General features: G+C 40.3%; 1 long non-coding RNA gene across 1 annotated transcript in view; it reads left to right on the top strand.

Moving 5' to 3' along the window:
* The window catches only part of LOC126392421 (uncharacterized), a 75,692-nt gene that overhangs the window by 45,680 nt on the left and 13,434 nt on the right, over positions 1–16,578 (top strand). The window lies entirely within an intron of this gene.

Raw genomic sequence — 16,578 nt, forward strand, 5'->3', positions numbered from 1 at the left:
TCTAAATTGGTTAAAATTAGCAGTCAGATAATTCTAGTGAATTGAGTGGCTGCGAGTGAGAGCAGCAGGTGTTGTTTTATAAAACACTTGGTGGTAGTTCAAGTGGTCGTATACACCGTTGGGGGCCAGCTCATTGATTGGCTGGGTATTGGCTTTTTTAATTACGGATTATAAAATGATACAGTATTATAAAGTTTAAATGACTGTCTGCAAAGAGCTTTGTGTTTTAAAGTCCTGACCTGAACACTGGGGGCATGATGTGCTTTATCAAAACTCTGCATGACCTCTACAGCTTCTCTGTACTTTACTCTTAATACATGGGCTTTGCTCTGTGGTCATTTCTGACAGTCTTACCCATTTTCTTAAACTGCATCATATATCACGTTTTTATGGAGTGTGATATATTCCTGATATTTCACGATACTCAGAGCTGGTACATTCACATTACAAAAAGTTAATGTTTTCAGAGCTTGTTACTCTGTTGTCTTACAAGCTTTATATGCTGTGGGTTCCCTAATGATTGTCATTTTTTTAATTACACTTGTGATAAAATAGCTTTACAGGATCATTTATGTGCTATGATAGCTTCCTTAAAGTTAAACATCAACTACATCTACCTACCTTATTATGTTTTATCCCTTTGACATAGTTGTATAAACATGTGATAGCTCATGGAGAGGCTGTGCATATATAATTTATTTTTAAGTATGTATGCCATTCTTTTTTATGTTGTCAGTAAAAAAAATCAGTTCAGTGCAGTTCACCTCGAATTCATGAGGAACACTTTGGGCCAGTCCCAATACCCCCCCCTTAGCCCTACCCCTTGGCCGTACCCCTACATTTGCGTGTTCCTGCAAGGGGTAGTGGTGTCCCAATTCCTTTTTGCTTGTAGGGGTAGGGGGCATAACGAAGGGTAGTGGGTATGAAACTAGCCCTTCGGAGCGAGGGATTTCAGATGCTGACATGCCAGCAAGGGTTAGACGTCACCATGGCTACCACCGAGCAAGAGACGGGGAAAAAAGTTCATACATAGCTAACGTTACCGTTTTCAGGTTGCTTGTTAGCTAGCTAGCTAGCTCGCAATATCTGGCGTCTGTCATCTGTCCTGTTCTGCAAAATTGTCGGACTTTTCACATTAGCTGGTTAGCTAGCTAGCAGAAGTCCCCTGTTGTCTGTCGTTCATCAAATGAAGCATGATGAATGCGGCAAACGCGATTGGTAAGATGAATGAGACTCCATTGTAAATGCTGGTTGGAAATGTAGATGGCTCGTAGCTTCCTCTTTAAATAGTTACATATGCGTGAATGTAACCAACGTGGTGACGTAGTGAGTGGTGTCCCAATTTCTAGGGAAATATTTCTACCCCTACCCCTTGTTGCTTCATTTTAAGGGCCAATGGGTAGTGGGCAAGGGCTAGGGGTAGGGCCAAGGGCTAAGGGGTAGTGGACAAGGGGGGGTATTGGGATTGGGCCTTTGTCTTTCTTGCATGCCCCCACGGAAAAAAGGCAACCATATAGACCCTTTACTGTTAGTAAACAGTATGATGTTTTTTAGTGGGTGGGGCTTTGGTGGAGGCAAAAAAACAATCTCTAAAGACATTAGCTAGTGCTAGCTAGCAAGTTTTGTTGTCTTGTTTTAGACAGTGAATGAAGATGATAACAGTCTCTCTGAATGGGGTGCATTCAGAGATTTTTATGCACAAACTGGACTGATCACACATTTGGAACACTGTCTTAATGTACCGTTTGGATATCCAGAGCACTTCAATCTTGAAATGGCATTCTAGGCACTCTGTCTGGGGAGGCGGAGCAGCAGAGCGCTAAGCGGAGTGAATGTGTGGTTAACTTAACCTTCGTTAATTCATGTAGAAATAAAACGCTCTGTTCATCTTAGTGCAGAGAGTCAAACTGAATTTATGAACACACCATGTCAGGTTACTCACTCTGCTGAATAAGTAAGCACTGACCAGCGGGACCAGACTGGCTGACCCGTATGCTCTCACTCAGTGGATGGATGATTTGACAGGATTACTGTCACTGACACTTGAACGGTTTCCTCCTGTTTGTTTTGCTATCAGAGCTAACATTAGCTAATGTGCTTAAAAGTTAGCATTATGGAGAAATCCTATAAACTCTTACACAACTCGTGCAGTATAATCCAAGTCTCATTTATCCAGTCGTATGCTCAGTACTTCCCAAATAAATGCATTTTTGCCAAAACCTTGCTATTTGAAACTAAACTGGAAGTGAAACTTACCTGTGCTCTCCCCAAATCCAGACTCCAATCCTAAGGTGTTTTAGTGAAAATGCATGTGCTTCAGAGGTACAGAGCATACGACTGGATAAATGACGCTTGGATTATACTGAAGGACTTGTGGGAGAATTTGTCAACGGATGTTTTGATACAGTTTTACTGTGGTCCCCAATCAGTAAATCAATATGTCTGCCGGTTTCGGTGGAGGCATACTAGAATTTCAAGGTAACACAGCATGACTAATTGATTTACAAATGGTCATTTTGTGGGTGAACTATTCCTGTAAGTTGAATCCTGAGGCTGTTATGCAGCTCTTAAATGTGGTATTTTGTCAAACTGCCAGTGAGTTTATTTGTCCATGTATTTGCCTGTAGCTTTGCTTATCTCGGTCTGTTTGTGTTGCACAGTGTGCTCTCCAACTGCTGCACTATATTCAATTTCTGCTATAGAATTTATAGGTCATGTGTGCCTGTTGTTTTCTGTGCACTTGGCAAGATGTTTAAATTTCAATAACTGTGCTCGCACTACATTTTTAATATGTAGCCTGCAACAAACTGTGCTTTTAATCCCAAATGTGCAAATATGTGTTTTTCCCTGCTTTATGTTGGCAATATAGGATGCAAATAATGAATCCCTGAATATGCAGTAAACGAAGAAACTCATGGTTTACTAATATTTTCAGGATGGAAGCCTGTATCCCTGCATGAATTGATTCCTAAAACTATTCGTCTCACAGCTCTGACCTTTTGTCTACTAGATTTTCAAAACTTAGAGATGGTTGATTGTATTCATTACCTCTATCGTAAAGAAACTGGCCAGTTTAACTCTGTGGCACCTTGACACTTTGTATTACACCGTTCTGTTTTGAAGAGGATAATGACTCTTCAGCAGCGCAGAAAATGACATCACTTTTATCAAAGGGCATGCTGTTCTACCTGTGTTTGATGGGGAGTGATTTTGTCAGAGCTGATGAGGCACATTATTTGAAAGACAATGAGAGATTGAAAGAGAGTGATGCAGCAGATTGGTCTAATTAAAATCATCTTTCCATTGGGATTTAATTTATCTCTCGTCTTTGTGGATGGTTTATCTGTCACGTTCTAATAAAAACTGTGATAGAAACGTTTTTTTGTGTGTAAATGGATAATTTTAAACCTTGTGGTGTGGGTAAGTTGTGTGTGTGTGTGTGTTTGTGTGTGTAATTGCTAAATTAGATCCCTCGGACTATTCTTACTTCTCCAAGGTATTGTTGTATGGTAGCACTTAGGAGTATGATAAAGGGACTGGGTAGGAATGTAGTCTAAGAATAATTCTCATGTATGTATGTGTGATATAACAGTTGTAGGGGTTCTGAGAGAAAGCTGATGGCATAATTTTAATAGTGCCCTGTTACAATGTAAAGCTCATTTGTCACGTGTATTCAGTAAGTTTTAGTCTTCTTGCTGCTGGGTGGCTTTATTGTGCTCACAAAGCTTTTTGCTGCAACACTAGATCAGCTGCCTTGGGTCTAAACATTTCCCCATTCAACTTCAAATACTTTTACATTCATTAGACTTGTGTTACTTTCTTTGTTCTGGGTGAAACAACAGTATGTTTGACAAAATAATCTCATCTCAAAGTCCTTGATGCTAGTCAGCAGGGTTTACATCCTGAGTCCTGTCTGTGGTTAGGTTTAGGCACGTAAACACTTTGGTTAAGGATAGGGAAAGATTGCGTTGTTGATTAATGTGGAGCTGTGGGGAGGGTTGATAGTAATTTGAACTGGTGGAGTTCCAAAGGGGGATGTGTAGGTTCATGATGTAATTTGTTTGTTTGCAATTATGTGTATGTTCTTAGGTATGGTTTTTATGTCTCCACTAAGGAACACTTTGGAAATTTGGAATACTTTGGAAAGTGTTTTTATTAGGGCTACCCCAGACTAAGAATTTTCCCAGTTGACCAACAGTCATCATTAAGGACCATTGGTCAACTAGTCGACCTCATGTTTACGATATTAATTTAATTAAATTATATATTTTGGGCGGCGCAACACAATGGTTTGAGTTCAAGGTGTGAGAAAGAATAGTATCAGTAACATTGTTAACACTGTGCTACATTACAGAGAAATACAAAACCGTGCTAATGAACCTTCATTAATATAGGCCTATATTTTATCTACAAGTGCACGTCACATACTGAGCGAGCCGCCTGTTAATGACGCTGTCGGCAAAGCAGTAATGATTGTGCTAAGTGGCTAACGGGCATGTAGCTACTTACATGTTTCAGATGATACGTCATGTTTGTAGTTGACGAATGATAGGCAAATGTTTGCCAGCAGAGTTTACTTGGGTTCATCCTTAACCTTCTGAACATGATCCCACACTTTGGATTTCCTGCCTGACATGTTTTTAACTAGCCTGTGTAATAACCACAGGTACCAGCCCTGTACATTAATGTGACTCCTGTCTGACTGCTGAGCAGGGCCACTTCCTGTGTCTGTCCTTTCAAATTAAATTCCCATATGGTCCAGTCATATAGGTTTTGATTTATTTTGACAAGGTGCAGCTCCCAATAGAGATTCATGTTTTTTGTTTTTTTTTTCTGCCACAAATCAGGGAGCAGCCCTAGTTTTTAGTAATTCTTTTAAGTGCTGCCTTCTGGGATTTTTTATGTGACTGTCCATCGTTTTGTTCTATGGGAGGAGACACGTTGAATTCTGCTGACAGCTTTATATTCAGCTGTACCGAAACAATCATTAAGGGCCGTAATATACTTGCTGCTTGATCGAACGTACACGTACACAACGCGTTCACAATGCACACGGCGTGTTGTGTACGCAGCACTATGCAGCCAAAATGCACAATACTGTCGGTCACCACTTGGGGCAGACAACAGAAATATAACCCGGAAATCGTGAAGAATCTCATGAGAAGAAGAGGAAGGGTCTGGTCTGATCATCCGGTCGGGTCACTGTGTGCATTCACACCAGCGCCTCTAGCGGTTATAGGAATATTGCATCTCGCGCACGCGTCGCGGTACCTCGCATTGAGATGTGCGTTTGACGCGTCAAACAAACGCAGATCACGCGTGGCAGCCATGATGCGGTCGCGTTTGCGTTGTTTGCAGTAAGTATATTATGGCAGGAATGTGCCGTGGACATAAAAACCATGGGCAGGGCCCTTTGACTTTCTAGCATAATTGGCATAGGCAGTAATAAAATCTGAACAAGTGGTCCACTGTAGATGCATGATAGACACAGGAGTGAATGGTGATGTGTCTTAGCTGTCCACTTGTGTTTGGACCCAAACGCATGTAAATACCAGGTGTAAACAGGGTCAATGATTTGAGTTATGCAACTTTTTCTGGAATAAACCAGACCACAGACTTTCCCTAATCTTAACCAAGTTCTGTGAGTGTTCATGAAACATAACCTTAACTATGTGTGCATGTGGGAGGGCTTGGGAGTGACATGATTTATGATAATGATACTGCCTTTGGCTTTATGAGATTCTGCCGATCGACAGTTGAGATGCTAACATTCCATCAAAGGCTAAAGAAAGCTGCCTGCAAGAAAATGTGTGTGTACACAATGCATTATTTTAGATGTTTGCAAATGTTCTATGAAGAAGAAAACACATCCAACACATGTTACACGTCAAGAATACACACAATGCATTTTGGTGAGAAACAGTGGTTAATGTGATAAGCCACAGTTACACAATTATATGTCATATGCATACGAGTGGTAATTGTCTTCTAATTACTGACAAAGTTGCAGAGAGAAATTAGACTAGGGCCCAAAGTACCTCCTTGAAGAACTCCATAATCAGCGTCAACTCTTTTTATATAAAACTAACAAGGTATGACAAGTATGAATATACCTAATAAAGCACCAGAGAGACCCATCTATTTCTGAAGTACAGTGTTTACAATGCCATCAGTGTTGTGTACAATACCACTTCAGAGGAGATAGCTCAGTGTTTAGTTCACAGATTAAAATGAAGTATGATACAATAAAATTCTTCTGATCATCATTTACTTGCAGATGTGTTCCAAGACAGATCGAATGCCTCAGCTTGAGTTTCAAATTTATTGCCAATGTGGCTGACATATGGCCTTATTTATTTGTTTTCTAATCCGGCTGCACAGTTTGCATAAAAATGTGCAAATTGCAAAAAAGTGAAATTTTTTTTAGTTGCAATCTGTACTGATTTGTTCATAAAACTCCTTCATATATTCATATGAACTGGCTGCGGCAGTACTGGTAGCAGCATTGTCTGTAGTACCAGTTGGACTAGCCATGCAGGTGTTGTGGACTTTTCCTAGTATGTTGTTGTTATTCAGACGGTTAAAGAAATCCTCTCAAGAGGTTTACCAAGAAGAGAAAGATTAGAGATGAGCCTATAATTACCACGGTCAATAATATCCAGGCTAGGCTTTGTAAGCAGAGGTTTTAGCATAGCAGTTTTAAAAGCCATTTTCCTTGTTTCCTGGGAGAGGCATTCACACTGCGTTGCTAGGGATGCACTGTTACTCCATGACTACCTAAACACTGGTTACCATTTTTGTATCCACTCAAGTAAATTACACCACCATCCACCCCAACTGACAACTAACTACTGAGCTTTGATTGGCTGTGTGCCGTTAGTTTGTGGATGACACAAGGCAAAGGGAGCAGAATATTCGTCATTTTCAAAAATATTCTACTCACATCCACACACCATACTGATTAAGATACGTTTCATAGACGAGTTTCATATGTGTCTCTGTGCCCCATTTTAAAGCAGACAAAATGAAGCCCAATGGATTTATTGTTGCTTGCAAGACCCATAACTGTTCACACATTCAAGACCATGTTGCTGAGACTTTACAGGACAACCATACCTATGTAGCTTGACCAGTGACTTTCATTACCACTGTACACGAGAGCTGTAGCAGAACAGCTAGAATAGCACTGGAGTTCACCACCTGCCTGAGTTCATACGATCAGCACAAGGCCAGTGTTTATGTACACATAATTATCAGTACATATTGAGATAGAAAACAGATAAGGGATACATATTTTACCACCCACAGGCTGAACTTATTCTCCACTGTTAAACCCAACAAAGCTTTGAAAAACAATTCCATTTTCTCCAGCTTAGATCACGCCTTAATGGCAGACTTGTGTTCTTTGAACGCAGTGGTCTAATGGACCAAAATCAACAGTCGCACTGGCCAATCACAATAAATAGTGGCTTCTGTCACCATGTTTTTGTTGATGGAATCTCTGTGGCTGCTGCAATCAGCTCATGTCCTCAAGAGAAACGTTGCAGTTCTTTCTGTGTGAGAGGTTAAATTAGATTTTCTGGTAAAGTGCTGCAACTTAAAGAAACAAAGTGAGAAACCTATAATGTCATCACCAGCCCTATCACTGCTCAGCCTCAGGTTCATGTTTTATGCAACTCAGACCTGTGTCACTGCTCAAAAAGGTTATTGTGAGACAACTATTTACATTTAGGTTGTCATACTAGGCAACCCTTGCTAGGAATGGAATGAGCAGAGGCCTACTAACAGAGTGTGCAATTTTATAGTTTCTGCGGGGGGCGGGGGGGGGGGGGGGGTTGTATTATTTGTAGTTTCAGAATTAAACAGTTGGAGGAACAGCTTCCAGCCTGATGCTTTCCGAGACTTCATGTAGTGTTCCTATATCAAAAGTAAGATTTCAAGGACACAATATGCCAGCAGAAGTATTGATTTGGGAATTAACAAAAACTTATTATAAGTTACTGAAATTTTTTCTCATCTCTACACTGAACCACCATTTTATAGCAAGGTATATAGCAAGGTTGTAACCTCCAAGATGACAAAAGAAAGAACAACAGATCTCATTTTGCATTCTGTTGTGTCAAGAACTTTGACCACTTGAAAATGAACAACAGTTGTCAGGGCATAAAACCAATGATTTGTTGATCTATATCCTCCTTAGACCTGAACTTTTGTTTAGTATGCATTTTTGATTTCTCCTAGCTATTTGGGATCAGTAGGCACCAATAAGTATAAAAACTAAACATTGTCAACAATAATTAAGTCCTGATGTCCTCAAATGAGACGACAATGAAGTCCTGATGTCTTCAAACACGTACTTCCTAATTTACAGTGTCTTATCTTGTTACTGTTGCTAAAATTGGTCATATTTGTTGCCATATCAAACTACAAACATTGTTAATCATGAATAAAAAGGTTTCAACCATAAAATGTGATCAGGTTTTGGACCTTGTCCACTTTTGTGTCAGCATCGGCTGCAGACTGACTTGGCAGAGATGGCTGCCATCTTGTTTTTACATGGATTAGTGTATTGTTCTCCTACTACCACTAGATGGCACAAAAAAGTGCCCACAAACGAGGACAACAGGTCTAAGTTAAGAAGAATAAAGTATAAGGTCAAGTAAACCTAAAATGTGATGTCCTTTTTTGAGGACATAGGGTCATAGGGGATATGAAGACTTGATGTGGTTAAAAATCATGGATAACAATTAATAAAGGATTTTTACCGACAGTCAGAGTGCCTCAGAGGCATTTTTGGACTGCCTACTTGTACCATGGACTTTTACACTAAGTGAGCTGGCCAGTCATTGTTTTTTATCTTTATGTGACTATTTGCCCCATCTTCAGAGAGTACCTGATTTTTTACAACTAACAGCACAGTGTCTTAACCCAGTGCAGCAAAAAAGTAAATCAATTTTGGAGAATTGTGATACCCTTACTTTTCAATTAATCACTTAATTTGTTCGAATTAAAAGCTGACAAATCATTTGAAATTGTAATTTAAAATTAGGAACAGTTTGTGTATACAACTGTGATTTGAAGAGTGAAGTCAGAATGAAATTTCCATCAACCATTATAAAATGCACTTTACTGCCATAACCTGGGAGGTTTCTTCTGATCTTGTAACCACAGAAAAGGAATTGCTAATTTTGTTCAAATTTAAAATGTGCTTCATTTTTGTTTGGCCGTAAGTACTAGTTGTTCAGATGCGGACATTGTGAAAGCAAAGGCAGACTCTACCTCAGTCGTAGTGTGCATCCCTCTTGCGAGTACCAGAACTAATCTGTAATGGAGATTTGATCTGCTCAATCATATGCTGAGTATAAAGCATACTCTACAGTGCGCTGAGAGTGAGTGGGAGTCAGTGTGGCCAACAATCGACATCCACGTCAAAAGACCATGCTAAAAGAGATGCTGGCATGTTTCTAAGCAACACACAAAAGCACACACACACACACACACACACACACACACACACACACACACACACACACACACACACACAGATCCGACCAGGAGTGGGAGATGTTTTTTTCTCATAGTGTACTGCAGCTTCCTCTGATCCCTGATAGTCCTCCATTTTTTCTGTTTCCAACTACAAAACATCTCTAATGCTCCCCACAGAGCCCTACGCCTCCAGTCTCAGGGGGATCAGTCAACCCTTCACACTCTCTCTTCAGCATCTAGCACTTTCCAGACTCCCCTCTCTCCCACTTACTTTTATTGCAATTGAAGTAGAAATGAAGTTTAATTAACATGAAGTTTAATTGCTATCGGAGTATATAGAGGGTCAAGTGCTTGTTCAGTGGAGTGCGCATTGAGGTAAAGATAATGAAAACTGAGCAGCAGAAAAAAGGACAGAGTCGGAATGATTGCCGATAAGTAAACTGACCATAGAACAGATGTAACACACAAGGTAGTGCTGACATTTTCCTGCTCACATCACATCACTCTACCCTTCAGTATTTCTCCTGTTGATCCTTCTTAGCCCACTCTCAGACAGCCCTCTGCATGTCTCTATCTCAGGCCAACAGACTGCTTGACATTGTCTCGTCCTTGCTGAAGCCAAAGTCAGGTTAACATCACAAGCTCTTCATTAGTATTCAGGTGTAGGAGAGCTCTATGGAGCTGAGTGGGCCTCAACTCTTGGCCAAAGCCTGGCTCAGACAAAGAGCTATTGAGAACCGGGAAGCAGCAAGCATCACAATTCATCATTCACATCAGAGCCAGTCTGCAATATTTTTGAATTTTTGTAAACCTTGGTAATCTTACAGTAAGCTCCAGAGGCAGTGCACACTTTGACAGAAGCCACATGCTGTATGCAAAATATGCATGTCACCTTTTTGCTCCAATAATCATGGGATTTGCATGAAATAAAAGTGTGCTCAGATCTTATTTTTTCACACCCAGGTTAGATAACAGAGCGTTACTTTGTTTTGTTCCAGAAGAAAACAGATTTTTTTTTTACCCAGTTGTAAAGTCCCGATCACCTAAATCAAACTATAAAAAGATATTTTCTCCCGCTCCTTGCCATGTAAATTGGTGTTCTCTCATCTCCTGAGAATTTGAGCGATCTGTCCCTGATATTACATCTTTGCTAGAAAGATGCTTTTTCCATGGTAAGAGCTGCACAAATGAAATTCCATTAACCCCTATTGTAGGAAATATCAAGGGATATCTGTAAACCTGAGTAGATAAATCAGAGCTGTTTTGAATGAATCAATATCACACCCAAGAAGCTGAAAAAAAAATTGTATTGAAAATTGAGTGAACTGACCCTTTAAAGCAGAGGGCCTGGGTAGTTAGAGTGTAAACAAAAATACTCTGTGTAGACTTACTTTGTTTCGATGTAGCCTTTTATATTCTGAGCAGGGTGTGTATTGTAGATAAATGACGTGATTAAAGTAAGAATGCACATCATTTATTAAGTAGTTTCAAGTTCAGCACGCAGCAGTTTGGAGCACCCTCATCCATTCATTTGTCTTGCACTTGAAAAAGAAACCGTGAGATGTCATTACTATTGGAGTGCATAAACAGAGGGAGGCGGAATATGTGCTGTTTGTGCAGATGGATGAGGCACAAATGAAAAAAAGAAAACCCATATGGGAGCCACAAGCGGAGAAGATTTGCCTCTAATAGTGGTCACATTTCATCTTCTCAAGGTTAAAGAAGAAATCAGACAAAACGATTATCGTGGTAAAGTGGCTATGAGGCCAAAATCAAAACTGGTTCAGGACGGGAGCTGTGCGAAGGAAACTCAAATCTCATTATATCAGGATCAGTTTATCTCTCCACCCAACCTCACTCTCACTGTTTCGCTGCCTTCATTTAATCTTGATCTGGACCACATATTAGGTTTTCATTCTCTGCCTTATTGTACGTCATTTTTCTTTCCCCTTTTGTCCCCCTGTCCAAATTCGGTGTGGCAGTCGAGAGCTTAGAAAGCCAGTAGACCTGCACTGTATTAACACATCAATCTTTAGTGAAGGGATTCCAACATCTGCTGCCATCTCGGAGGCTTTTTCATCACTACTGCCCTTTTATGTCATACGTACCACACGCTCTCTCTACAGTCTGAGCCACATCTGTACCCAGGGTAGTTATTTCAAACTAATGATGCCTGGAATAGGAGTTTAGTTGTAAGCCTCTTTTTTTGTCTTTTCTACTTTCTTTATCTCTCTCTCTCTCTCTCTCTCTCTTACTACCATATAAATTCAGTGAAAAACAAGGAAGCTGCGACCTTAAAATGTCCTCCTGGCTCTCTGAGTCTAACTGACCTCCGGGTGTGGAAATAGTTGGAAAATAAATAAAGATTTGGACTTTATTTTCCTGCTTCCACACTTATCTTTGTGAACAACAAACTGTGTATTTGTGCTCTGACAAATTGCTGGCACTGAGGGCTGTTATTGTGATGGGATTTAGAAGACTTTGTCTTTTAATGCCTCATATTGAGATGAATAAAATAAGCTGTACTGTCTTTCTTCTCCTTCTTTCTTTCAAGGTTTACTGTAGCTGACACCCTCTCCCACTCAAAGGGCCCCTTTATATGTGTAATAACCTTATTTTATATTTCTCAAGCGAACTTTTTACAAGTTTTCGCATGTAAATTTAGGGCTTTTGTTTATTCATAGACTCTAGTGCAGTGCTTATTTAAAAAGTGCCTGTTCAGAACGAGCAAATTGCTTGGCCTCCGGTATCGCTGCTTGCAGCTTTCTCGAGAAACTCTTTCTAACAACTACACACTCATTACTGCACTTCCAGAGGTCCTGAGCAATACAACTGCCGTGACATAGCTGTGTCCGCAATGCTAGAGTATACACGTCATTAGCTAAATTTGGGACTGGGCATTTATTCTGAAAGTAACATTGCCAATGCTTAACATATTTGAATTTGATCCTGTGTAACATCTCTCTCTCTTTCTTTGTCTGTTTTATACTTAACTGTGGCAATCGACAGAGCGAGCTGTATCCAGTATGCCAATCGATGGTGTAACAGTTAATAGGGGTCCTCTTTCAATACACTACACAGTGTGCACATAATGTACTGCTCTTAAACATGTCCCATAAATCTCAGGAGCTTGCATTCGAAACTGCGCTTTCTTGAGTCTTCAGCAAAACACCCAAACAGTGTGAATTCGATCAGATAAACGGTTGTAAAGAAAATCGAAGGACATACATGATACATACAGACAGACAGCAAGACAGAGACTCCTTCAATTTCACTTAGATACGCCCTTCTGTGCCTTATCTCCAACCTGCCTGTTTTTAAAGTAGAGGTAAAGTGAAAAGCTACGAGGCTGTCAACACCCTGCATGGAGCATCTACTCTCATTCTGACTGTGGTTCAGCTTCAGACACACACACACACACACACCATATTCTCCTTTTGTCCACAGTCTATTGAAACACACCTCCCAACATGCCGGACAGAAATGAGTAAAGCTCCAAGCAGAGATTATATCGGGAAAGAGGGTACGGGAAGAATGGTTTCATGTGAAGGTATTGGGATTTGGGGGAGTGGATAGTCTGAAGGAGAGACAGAGTGCGATCATGGCCTGCTGTTGTCATGATCTCTGAGACTAAGAGCCATCCCCGTGCATAATAGAATTTACATGTTAGAAAGAAATACATCTGTTTATAGCCTGGAGGTTGGTGTGAACGCCTGAGTCTGTTTGTATGTGTGTGGGTAGGGGTGGTAGATGGATGGGTATATGCTCATCTCAGAGCGGAAAGCGCTTATAGCCTCGTAGCTTTAATGTCTATGACAGTGCATATTGGAATTTGACTGTTGTGGGGGCTCTGTGAAATGAAGAGTGTCTTCTTGTGAGATGGAGTTCATGTCTGCTATATAGGAATAAAAGGGAGAAGGGTGAAAAAGAGAGGAGAAGTCTGATTGCTGATACACAAGGATTACATTCTCGTCTGGCCAGCAAAAAAATCACACATCCTAAATGGAAATACCTTGTTTTATTTGATTTCTCAAAGGGTGCACTGGTGCATTTTAGTTCATTATGAGCAAATTGTACACAAGTTTACTGCTGGTAACAATTTTCGAAGGCACACCATGTGTTTTGTGGTTAATTTTCTTCCTTTAAAACCTTTTGGTTTCAGAAGCCACAGACTAGTTTGAGGACAGACTAGTTTACAGATGGAGGCAATAAAAAGAAATTAGAGTTTGAAGCAGATCCTTGTAGTGGTTAATGCTGGCAACATAAACCCCCCAGCTTGTTTATCTTAACTATTAATCTGGATGGAGTCAAGATGGTGGTGGTGGTGGTGGTGGGAAGGTGGTAGTTCGATGTTGACATGAGCAACAGAAGCAGCAGGCAACAGCTCATTAGGTTTGTCTAATTTAGGGATTGCCTCCAGTGTGAGTAAGAGGTATTAACGGTAGTTTTAGGCTTATTGATTAGATGTAGTGAACCAGGAGGTTGCCTCTCAAAATCTAAATACAAAGAAGCAGGGGAATTAAGAAACGGGTAGGAGCCAAGAGGTGTGGTGAAGAAGAGAGGGAATGAAGTAGTTTTCTTGATTGAAGTTTATTGAATCAGATTGATGAGGTGCAGCTCTCTCTGTAAATCTTTGTGTCTTTGTGTGCTCGGTTAAAACCTTTTAAAATAAGACAATAAATGAATGAACACATTGTATGCAGAATACAGCTGGTCTGGACTGTGGGTAAGATTCACATTAAGTGGGATTAAAGGGTTAGGTTTGCTAGAGATGTTCATGGTGTTCAAAGACACACTGTGGCTAACATACCATCACTGTTTGGATGTGAATATGGCTCATTTATGCTCAACTTTAGATATAGGTACACGAACGAATGCTAGGGGTGGTCGGATCAATACCAAAATATTGATACTCTTGATACAATGTTGTCATTTTGAAGATTGATCCTAGTATCAATAGGATTGATACCAAACAAGGGATCAGTTTCTCTCTTCTACATCATATCTATTTGTGTTTCAAGACAAAAACTGTCTGTACAAACAATGTTCCATTGTTGTGATTGCATCTATTGCATGTACTCTTTGCTTCTCCAATGCCTTTGTGTTGTCTGCACTTAAACAACTTACTCCAGAGCTAGAAGCGTCTTCTTAGTTTCACTTTCACCCACAGTAGGAGGATGGTAAGCTCATGACCCAGCCCTCCTGTTAACTGCTGGAGGCTAACACGGACCCTCAGTTGTACTATGAATAGAACTGCGTGCATGTCCGTGGACGTTCAGTGTGGAAAGTATGTCTAATTAGTTTAATCAGACACAAAATAGCAGTGATGGCTTAATGAAAGAGGAAAAAACATGAGAAAGAGACCTTGAAGCTGCAACTGAAAAGATGGGAGGAAGAGGGAAGTGCCTCAGCATCCAGACCTCTGACACAGAGACAGAGTTCACTGGCAGAGTCATCTCAGAGAGGCTCACACAAGAAATATTCATACTAGCTTAGTGCAATTAACATTTTAGTCAAATCAGATCTATACTATTAGTTAATGTCACATTTTCAAGCTGCAATTGGTCATCATTAGCTGTTACCTAAGCAGATTGATTATTCACCTCATGAATCATGATACACTGCTATCCCCTACATAAAAAGGTCACTTTTATTAACAACATGTATCGTATCGCATCGCATCACATCGTATCACATCGTATCGTATCACATCGCATCACATTGCATCGTATCGGTATCTGTATCAATATTGGCATTTCTGGCCCTGGATTACTTGGTATTCGACTGAAACCAAATTTGTGGTATTGCCTACCCCTACTGAAAGTTTATGGATGTGGACAAAACAGAGCAGTACAAGTGGAGATTGTGGGATTAGTAGCGTAGTACAAGCAAGTCCACCACTTTGGTCCAGACCGAAATATCTGAACAACTACAACATGGATTTAATTAATTTTGGACAGACATTTATGGGCCATACAGAATGAAGGCTGCTGATTATGGTGACGCCTTAACTTTCCCTCTGATGCCACCAGCAGGTTAATACTCTGGACTGTTATTGAAACAACTCAACAGCTATTGCATGGGTTGCAATTTGTTCTAGATTAAACATTTGCCTGTGACTCACTTCTTAACATTCACACATTCCAGTCTCTGTGACAGTGAAGAAGTTATGTCAAATCTGTTTTTAAGCACAATATTAGAGGAAAGGGATTTTTTTTTTCTGACATGGCTTTTAAACAATCCATCGCTTCAAACCTGCGTATCAACTGATATGGACTTGCAGGAGACATACAGTGTGTTCGGTGCCAGTTGTTATACAGGATGTGCCATCTGTTTTCCACAGCTGGTTCACTGGAAGTTGTTAAATAATTTGTTCGTTAAGATAGTGAGGAAGATGAATATTCTTCCTTTGTACACATCTGAGAATGAAGATATTGTATTCATATAGGTTTCTATGCAGTCCAATTACTCCTGCCTGCTGCCATACAATAACCACAAATATGCCATTGTATCTGGAGGCAGTCACACCCTTCAAAGAGAATTTGCTTGATTGGTGCCTCTCACAAAGTGCCTCTGTATTGTATGTGGAAGGAACATGAAACAGTGCTACTGATTGGATACCCAATTACACAATCTGCACTGTGACTCGAGAGCTACGGTGTCTCCCATAATTTACTCTGATGAATGAAATTGTTGACAATTACAATTACTGTATGTGCTCATTTTCACTGCTGTCCGTGACATTTTCATCATGTTATACAGTACTGCTCCTACTTAAAAATCTCAAAGCTGCATACAATCATGTAGAAATTGTATATTTTCTACCATATATAGCTAAAAATGATGATGGGTCCTGTTCCTGTTTAGATGAATATTTTGTTGTGGCAGTGGATACTGTATAAGCCAACCATGAATGGAGATATGAGTTGTCTTATGCATGGACTCTGCTGGATGGTTCTCCAGGACTGGCCAACAGCATCACTCTTAACCACGCTGTAACCAGGCAGACAAAGGGGACCAACCGATCTGACTTTATCTTCACAAGGGAGCTCAACTGTTTTAGAAATGCTAGTACATCACTTCACTTTGGGC

This window comes from Epinephelus moara, chromosome 1 (genome assembly GCF_006386435.1).
Source record: "Epinephelus moara isolate mb chromosome 1, YSFRI_EMoa_1.0, whole genome shotgun sequence".
Taxonomy (NCBI): Eukaryota; Metazoa; Chordata; class Actinopteri; order Perciformes; family Serranidae; genus Epinephelus; species Epinephelus moara.